This window comes from Arachis hypogaea, chromosome 17 (genome assembly GCF_003086295.3).
Source record: "Arachis hypogaea cultivar Tifrunner chromosome 17, arahy.Tifrunner.gnm2.J5K5, whole genome shotgun sequence".
Classification (NCBI taxonomy): Eukaryota; Viridiplantae; Streptophyta; class Magnoliopsida; order Fabales; family Fabaceae; genus Arachis; species Arachis hypogaea.
The window spans coordinates 22,897,916-22,906,014 of NC_092052.1; the positions used below are offsets into that span (position 1 = coordinate 22,897,916).

The window sequence follows — 8,099 nt, forward strand, 5'->3', positions numbered from 1 at the left end:
TTTGCTAGTTAAAGAGTAGCCTAAGAAGATTCCTTCATCAGCCTTAGCATCAAATTTGCCTAAGTTATCTTTTCCATTATTTAGAATAAAGCATTTACAGCCAAAGACGTGAAGGTGGGAAATATTTGGCTTTCTTCCTTTGTACAATTCGTACGGTGTTTTCTTAAGAATAGGTCGAATGATAATCCTATTCATAACATAACACGCGGTACTAACCGCATCCGCCCAAAAGTACTTAGGAATATTAGCCTCATTGAGCATAGTTCTCGCCATTTCTTCTAAATGACGATTTTTCCTTTCAACCACACCATTTTGTTGCGGTGTTCTAGGAGAGGAAAAATTATGCTCAATGCCATTTTCTTCACAAAAAGTTTCAAAAAGATTGTTTTCAAATTCTCCACCATGATCACTTCTAATAGATGATATATGTAAATTCTTTTCATTTTGAATAACTTTGGCTAATCTTTTGAATGCTCGAAATACATCACTCTTGTTTGCTAGGAACAAGGTCCATGTAAATCGAGAGTAATCATCAACAATAACTAAAGCATAGTAATTGCCACCAAAGCTCATAGTCCTAGAAGGACCAAATAAATCCATGTGCAAAAGTTGTAATGGCCTTGTTGTTGAAACAATGTTTTTGGATTTAAAAGAGGCCTTTACTTGTTTTCCCTTTTGACATGCGTCGCAAAGGACGTCTTTTTCAAAACGTAGCTTTGGTAAGCCAATTACTAACTCTTTAGAGACCAACTTGCTAAGATGGTCCATGTTAGCATGAGCTACTCTACGATGCCATAACCAAGTTTCATCATTTTTACTAACAAGGCATTTCACATCATTTGAGGAAACTTCATCTAGATTAATCATGTATACATTGTCAACACGGTGCCCAATTAGCACAATTTCATTAGTGTCTTGCCTTTTTATCAAACAACATTTTGAATCAAAGGTGACTAAGTTTCCTTTGTCACAAAGTTGGCTAACACTAATGAGATTATGTTTGAGACCTTTGACAAGTATAACATTATCTATGGAGGTAGAAGAATTTTTACCAACTTTTCCAACGCCGATTACTTTGCCGGTGTTGTTGTCTCCATAGATCACGTTTCCTCCGTTTGTAGGCTCTATTGCGGTGAACTTTGATTCATCGCCGGTCATGTGTTTGGAGCATCCACTATCAACATACCAATTTGTATCCTTAGCTCCAACACGTACCTACAAAACAATTAAAATTGGGATTTAGGTACCCAAGTGAATTTGGGTCCTTGATGGTTAGTATGAGCATAATGCCCATAAGGTGCCCATCTCGTATCTTGACTACGAAAGTTTATATGTTTAATTCTAGTAAAGCATACGGGTGCTATATAACCTACTTTATTACAATAATGACATATGACATTTGGATTATGCATCCTATGCATGTTTCTAAATGGTTGCCTAGGTTGTTTCCTAAATGCAACATCTTTTTATCTATATGCATTGTGATTATAATTTCTAAATGAAGCATGTTGAGGAGGATGTTTAAAGGCTTCATTCCTTTTAGGCATGCTTGCCTTTTGGGCTTGCGGTTGCCTAATAGGAGTTTTAGTATTTTTAAATTTTCCTTTTTCAAAACCTAAACCTTCCTTATTATGAACATGCTTTTGGTTTTTCAACATTTTATCTAAGTTCTTTGAAGATTCATTGAACTTAGCTAAAGTGTTCTTAAGATTTGTAATTTCATTTTCATGCATTTTACAAGATTTGTATGGATCACTACTTGTGCTACACTTATCTTTTCCAAGATTGATATTCTCGTTTTTCAACATCTCATTTTGTTTTAAAAGATCCATATTCTTTTTCTTTAGGAGAGAATAATCTTGGGTAAGTTTTGTGTACACCTCAAGTAAGGCATCATATTCATCTTGTAAATTAAAAGAAGTGGAGTTGTCATCACTAACCTTTTCTTCGCTTGCCATTAAGCAAAGATTTGCAACCTCGTCGTCATCGGAGTCGGATTCATCCTCGTTCTCCCATGATATGTATGCTTTCTCCTTCTTCTTAAATTTCTTGTTTTTGTCCTCCTTTTGAAGTTTTGGACAATTGGGTTTAATGTGTCCAACTTCTCCACACTCATAGCATTTTGGTACCTTTGTTTTGCTCTTGAAGTTTTTCTTCATTGCAAACTTATTGAATCTTTTTAATAAGAGTGCAAATTCTTCATCTCCTTCTTCTTCATTATCATCACTCTCTTCTTGTAGTGATGTTGTTTTAAGGGCGAGACTTTTCTTCTTGCTTTCTTCACCTTTTTGTCTATTTAGCATAGTCATTTCATAGGTGAGAAGATTACCTCGTAGTTGATCAAATGTAAGTTGATCATAGAGCCTTCCTTCCATAATGGCGTTCACTTTGGAGTTCCATTTTGGTGTAAGGCTTGTAAGCACCTTGGTCACAATTTGTTTATCATTGTATTTTGTGCCAAGCATGCTTAGGTTGTTGAAGATCTTGGAGAGTCTTTCAAGAGCTTCTTCAATGCTCTCTTCATCTTTCATTTTAAAATTTTCCCATTCATGAACCAACATAAATACCTTTGATTCTTTAACGTGGTCAGTTCCTTCGTAAGTGATTTGGAGTTTATCCCAAATCTCTTTAGCGGTTTCACATGTAGAGATCTTCATATAATCATGCTCGTTAAGTGCACAATGAATGAAGTTGATGGCTTTATCATTCATTGCCACTTTCTTCCAATCATCGTCACTATATTCATCTTCTCCTTTCGGTACTTGCTTTGAGACGGAGACTTCTCCTTCTTTAGCGCTTGTTGTCTTTGTTGGAATGTGATTTCCATTCTCAATCACTTTCCAAATTCTCACATCTTGAGAACGGATCCAAATTCTCATCTTATTTTTCCAATAAGAGTAATTTGTTCCGCTAAAAAGAGGAGGTCTAGCGGTTGAGTTACCTTCACTAGTGTTGTTGTTGTTAAAGCCTGTGCTTGCCATGATCTTTTCCCTTAAACGGTTAAGTCTTTCAAAAGGTTAAGCTCTGATACCACTTGTAGAACCTATGCACAATTACTCAAGAGGGGGGGTGAATTGAGTATTGCAACAACAATGAATCTTTTTGCGAAAGTTAAAGACAATATACAAAAGTGTTATTGTACTAGTATTTTTCCAAGAGCTTAACTCAATTGCTAAGCATTTATAAGGAGCTTTTACTTTTCAATAGACACCAACTCAAATAAATTGATCAAGCTTTTCACCAATCGGACTTAAGCTATTCCTTAAGTACTTACGAAGCTACTTTTCGATCACAATTTATTTGCTCAAAGGTAAAAGACAATAATATTGAAGAGATGAGTTTGGAGAGATGCAAACGCTATTTAGAGTGGTTCGGCACAATCCTTGTCCTACGTCCACTTTCTTTCTCAATCGCTATTGAGAAGTTCCACTATTGCCAAGCTTCAAGGTGCTCGCGCAAAACTTTTTTCAATCCGAGTCCTTAGTTTCTAACACCTCACGGTATATGATCACCACTCGTATACTAACCCACTCCACTTAGAGATACCTTCTCTAAGATTTGCCTTGAGTACTTAGTATACTTCTTTGGTATCCTCACCGACTATAGTGTTTATAACTCTTGACTCAACCTTGGAGATCACACTCCAATTTACAAAGTGTACAAGAAAACAATTCTCAAAGAATTCTTGAGACGAAATGAGTACTCTCTAGAAGAGTGTATGATTACAAGTTTAGCACTATTGAACCAATTGATATTGCTCTCTCAAATTGTGTATTATAACACCTTAAAAAATGTGTAGAATGAAAGAATATGAACAAGATAGTTTGCAAATACTCAAGTATTTGAAATAAGGCTTCAATCCATCTATTTATAGACTCCCCAAACCTTAGAAACGTTGGGGAGTTAATGGGATGGAGCCTTTTTGTCAAAACTAGCCGTTTTTTATGTTTTTGAATCATTTGCATCGATGCATAACACTTTGCATCGATGCAAATGTGTCTTTGAAGCTGAAATTTGAATTTTCAGCTAGGTTGCATCGATGCAAACATCTTTGCATCGATGCAACAAGTCGTCGCATGCTTTGCATCGATGCAAGATGAGTGTGCATCGATGCAAACCTTAAAGAATGGCTTAAAATCACTTCAAAATACTTAGGATTGATCTCAAACTTGTTGGAGTCAATTCCTATGCTTTTGTACCTTTGAAAACAAGTTTTTAAACCATTTGGCTAGCATCGAATTGCAAGATGTGCATCAAAACATTTTGTGAGTGTGTGTTGAGAGATTTAGCAATTGGTTCTTAACAAGAAGTTACCTAAGTCCTAAGACACTATACTTGTCTTCAAATGTTGTGGACTTGAGTTTCTTGTTGTTGTTGTGTTGCTTTCAACTCTTCATTCCTCAACGTTGAATGTTGGTTGATCTTTCAACATGCTTGTTCATTCAAGTTGTTTGTTGGTTTGTCTTTCATGTCGTTTGTTGGTTTGTCATTCATCAAAACCTACGAATACAAACTTCGCATACAAGCAACATGATTTACAACAACTTCATAGAAGTAGTCTTGATGCACCATTGAGAGGAATCTCTCCATCTCCCATGACTCGGAGGTGGAAGCTTTTTCCTTCCCTTTCCTCTTTCTAGAGGTTTCTCCGGCCTTTGGTGCCATAAATGGTTATGGAAAAACAAAAAGCTTTAGCTTTTACCACACCAAACTTAGAAGGTTGCTCGTCCTCGAGCAAAAGAAGAAAGAAGAGAGTAGAAAAAGAAGAAATAGAGGAGATGGAGTGGGCTTTGTGTTTCGGCCAAGGGGTAGAAGTGGTGTTTAGGTTGTGTAAAAATGAAGGAGTGAAGATGGGTTTATATAGGGGTGAGAGGGGTGTATATGGTTCGGCTATAGAGGGTGGGTTTGGGAGGGAAATTGCTTTGAATTTGAATGGTGAGGTAGGTGGGGTTTTATGAAGGATGGATGTGAGTGATGAAGAGAATGGTGGGATTTGATAGGTGAGGGGTTTTTGGGGAAGAGGTATTGAGGTGATTGGTGAATGGGTGAAGAAGAGAGAGAGTGGTGGGGTAGGTGGGGATCCTGTGGGGTCCACAGATCCTGAGGTGTCAAGGATATCTCATCCCTGCACCAAGTGGCGTGCAAAATGCCCCTTTCTGCCAATCCTGGCGTTAAACACCAGGCTGCTGCCTATTTCTGGCGTTTAACGCCAGCTTCTTGCCCATTCCTGGCGTTAAACGCCCAGAATAGTGCCAGACTGGGCGTTTAACGCCCATTCTGCTACCTTTACTGGCGTTTAAACGCCAGTAACTGTCTCCTCCAGGGTGTTCTATTTTTCATTCTGTTTTTCACTTTGTTTTTGCTTTTTCAATTATTTTTGTGACTTCACATGATCATCATCCTACAGAAAACATAAAATAACAATAGAAAATAGAAATTTAACATAGATAAGTAAAGATTGGGTTGCCTCCCAACAAGCGCTTCTTTAATGTCAATAGCTTGACAGTGGCTCACATGGAGCCTCACAAATGTTCAGAGCAATGTTGGAACCTCCCAACACCAAACTTAGAGTTTGAATGTGGGGGTTCAACACCAAACTTAGAGTTTGGTTGTGGCCTCCCAACACCAAACTTAGAGTTTGACTGTGGGGGCTCTGTTTGACTCTGTATTGAGAGAAGCTCTTCGTGCTTCCTCTCCATGGTGACAGAGGGATATCCTTGAGCTTTAAACACAAGGGAGTCTCCATTTACTTGAATGATTAATTCTCCTCTGTCAACATCAATCACAGCTTTTGCTGTGGCTAGGAAGGGTCTGCCAAGGATGATGGATTCATCCATACACTTCCCAGTCTCTAGGACTATGAAATCAGCAAGGATGTAATGGTCTTCAACCTTTATCAAGACATCCTCTACAAGTCCATAAGCTTGTTTCTTTGAATTGTCTGCCATCTCTAGTGAGATTCTTGCAGCTTGTACCTCAATGATCCCTAGCTTCTCCATTACAGAGAGAGGCATAAGGTTTATGCTTGACCCTAGGTCACCCAGAGCCTTCTCAAAGGTCATGGTGCCTATGGTACAAGGGATTGAGAACTTTCCAGGGTCCTGTCTCTTTTGAGGTAATCTCTGTCTAGTCAAGTCATCCAGTTCTTTGATGAGCAATGGAGGTTCATTCTCCCAAGTCTCATTACCAAATAACTTGGCATTTAGCTTTATGATTTCTCCAAGGTACTTAGCAACTTGCTCTTCAGTGACATCTTCATCCTCTTCAGAGGAAGAATACTCATCAGAGCTTATGAAAGGCAGAAGTAAATTCAATGGAATCTCTATGGTCTCAGAATGAGCTTCAGATTCCCATGGTTCCTCATTAGGGAACTCCATGGAGGTCAGTGGGCGTCCATTGATGTCTTCCTCAGTGGGAATCACTGCCTCTTCCTCCTCTCCATGTTCGGCCATGTGAGATGTGGTTATGGCCTTGCACTCTCTTTTTGGATTCTCTTCTGTATTGCTTGGGAGAGTGCTAGGAGGGAGTTCAGTAATTTTCTTACTCAGCTGACTCAATTGTGCCTCCAAATTTCTAATGGAGGACCTTGTTTCAGTCATGAAACTTTGAGTGGTTTTGATTAGATCAGAGACAATGGTTGTTAAGTCAGAGGGGTTTTGCTTAGAATTCTCTGTCTGTTGCTGAGAAGATGATGGGAAAGGCTTGCTATTGCTAAACCTGTTTCTTCCACCATTGTTATTATTGAAACCTTGTTGAGGTCTCTGTTGATCCTTCCATGAGAGATTTGGATGATTTCTCCATGAAGGATTATAGGTGTTTCCATAGGATTCTCCCATGTAATTCACCTCTTCCATTGCTGGGTTCTCAGGATCATAAGCTTTTTCTTCAGAAGAAGCTTTCTTAGTACTGCCTGTTGCTGCTTGCATTTCAGACAGACTCTGAGAAATCATATTGACTTGTTAGGTTAATATTTTATTCTGAGCCAATATGGCATTCAGAGTATCAATCTCAAGAACTCCCTTCTTCTGAGTTGTCCCATTATTCACAGGATTCCTTTCAGAGGTGTACATGAATTGGTTATTTGCAACCATTTCAATGAGTTCTTGAGCTTCTGCAGGCGTCTTCTTCAGATGAAGAGATCCTCCAGCAGAGCTATCCAATGACATCTTGGATAGTTCAGATAGACCATCATAGAAGATTCCTATGATGCTCCATTCTGAAAGCATGTCAGAAGGGCACCTTCTGATCAATTGCTTGTATCTCTCCCAAGCTTCATAGAGGGACTCACCATCCTTCTGTCTAAAGATTTGGACTTCCACTCTAAGCTTACTCAATTTTTGAGGTGGAAAGAACTTTGCCAAGAAGGCATTGACTAGCTTTTCCCAAGAGTTCAGGCTTTCCTTAGGTTGTGAATCCAACCATGTTCTAGCTCTGTCTCTTACAACAAAAGGAAAGAGCATAAGTTTGTAGACTTCAGGGTCAACCCCATTGGTCTTGACAGTGTCACAGATTTGCAAGAATTCAGCTAAGAACTGATGAGGATCTTCCAATGGAAGTCCATGAAACTTGCAATTCTATTGCATTAGAGAAACTAATTGAGGCTTAAGCTCAAAGTTGTTTGCTCCAATGGCAGGAATTGAGATGCTTCTCCCATAGAAGTCGGGAGTAGGTGCAGTGAAGTCACCAAGCACCTTCCTTGCATTGTTGGCATTGTTGTTTTCGGCTGCCATGGTTTATTTTTCTTTGAAGAGCTCTGTTAGGCCCTCTAAAGAGAATTGTTCTTTAGCTTTTCTTAGCTTTCTCTTCAAGGTCCTTTCAAGTTCAGGATCAGCTTGAACAAGAATGCCTTTATCTTTGTTCCTGCTCATATGAAAGAGAAGAGAACAAGAAAATAGGGAATCCTCTATGTCACAGTATAGAGACTCCTTGAGGTGTCAGAGGAAAAGAAGAATAGAAGGAGGAGGTAGATGGAGGAGAATTCGAACATATAAAGAAGGAGGGAGTTCGAATTGTACCTTGAGGAGGAGTCTTAGTCCCTTAAATAGAAGGATGTGAGAAGAGGGGAAGAATTTTTGAAAATTAATTAAAAGATTTTAAAA

The 8,099-nt window shown here is 38.7% G+C and overlaps 1 non-coding gene across 1 annotated transcript; it reads left to right on the forward strand.

The window, feature by feature from the left end:
• The first annotated feature begins 7,220 nt into the window (after window positions 1-7,220).
• On the forward strand, window positions 7,221-7,328 carry LOC112768503 (small nucleolar RNA R71). Its single transcript, XR_003185922.1, has one exon. It is a non-coding gene; the product is annotated as a small nucleolar RNA R71 (small nucleolar RNA).
• Window positions 7,329-8,099: the final 771 nt, after the last annotated feature.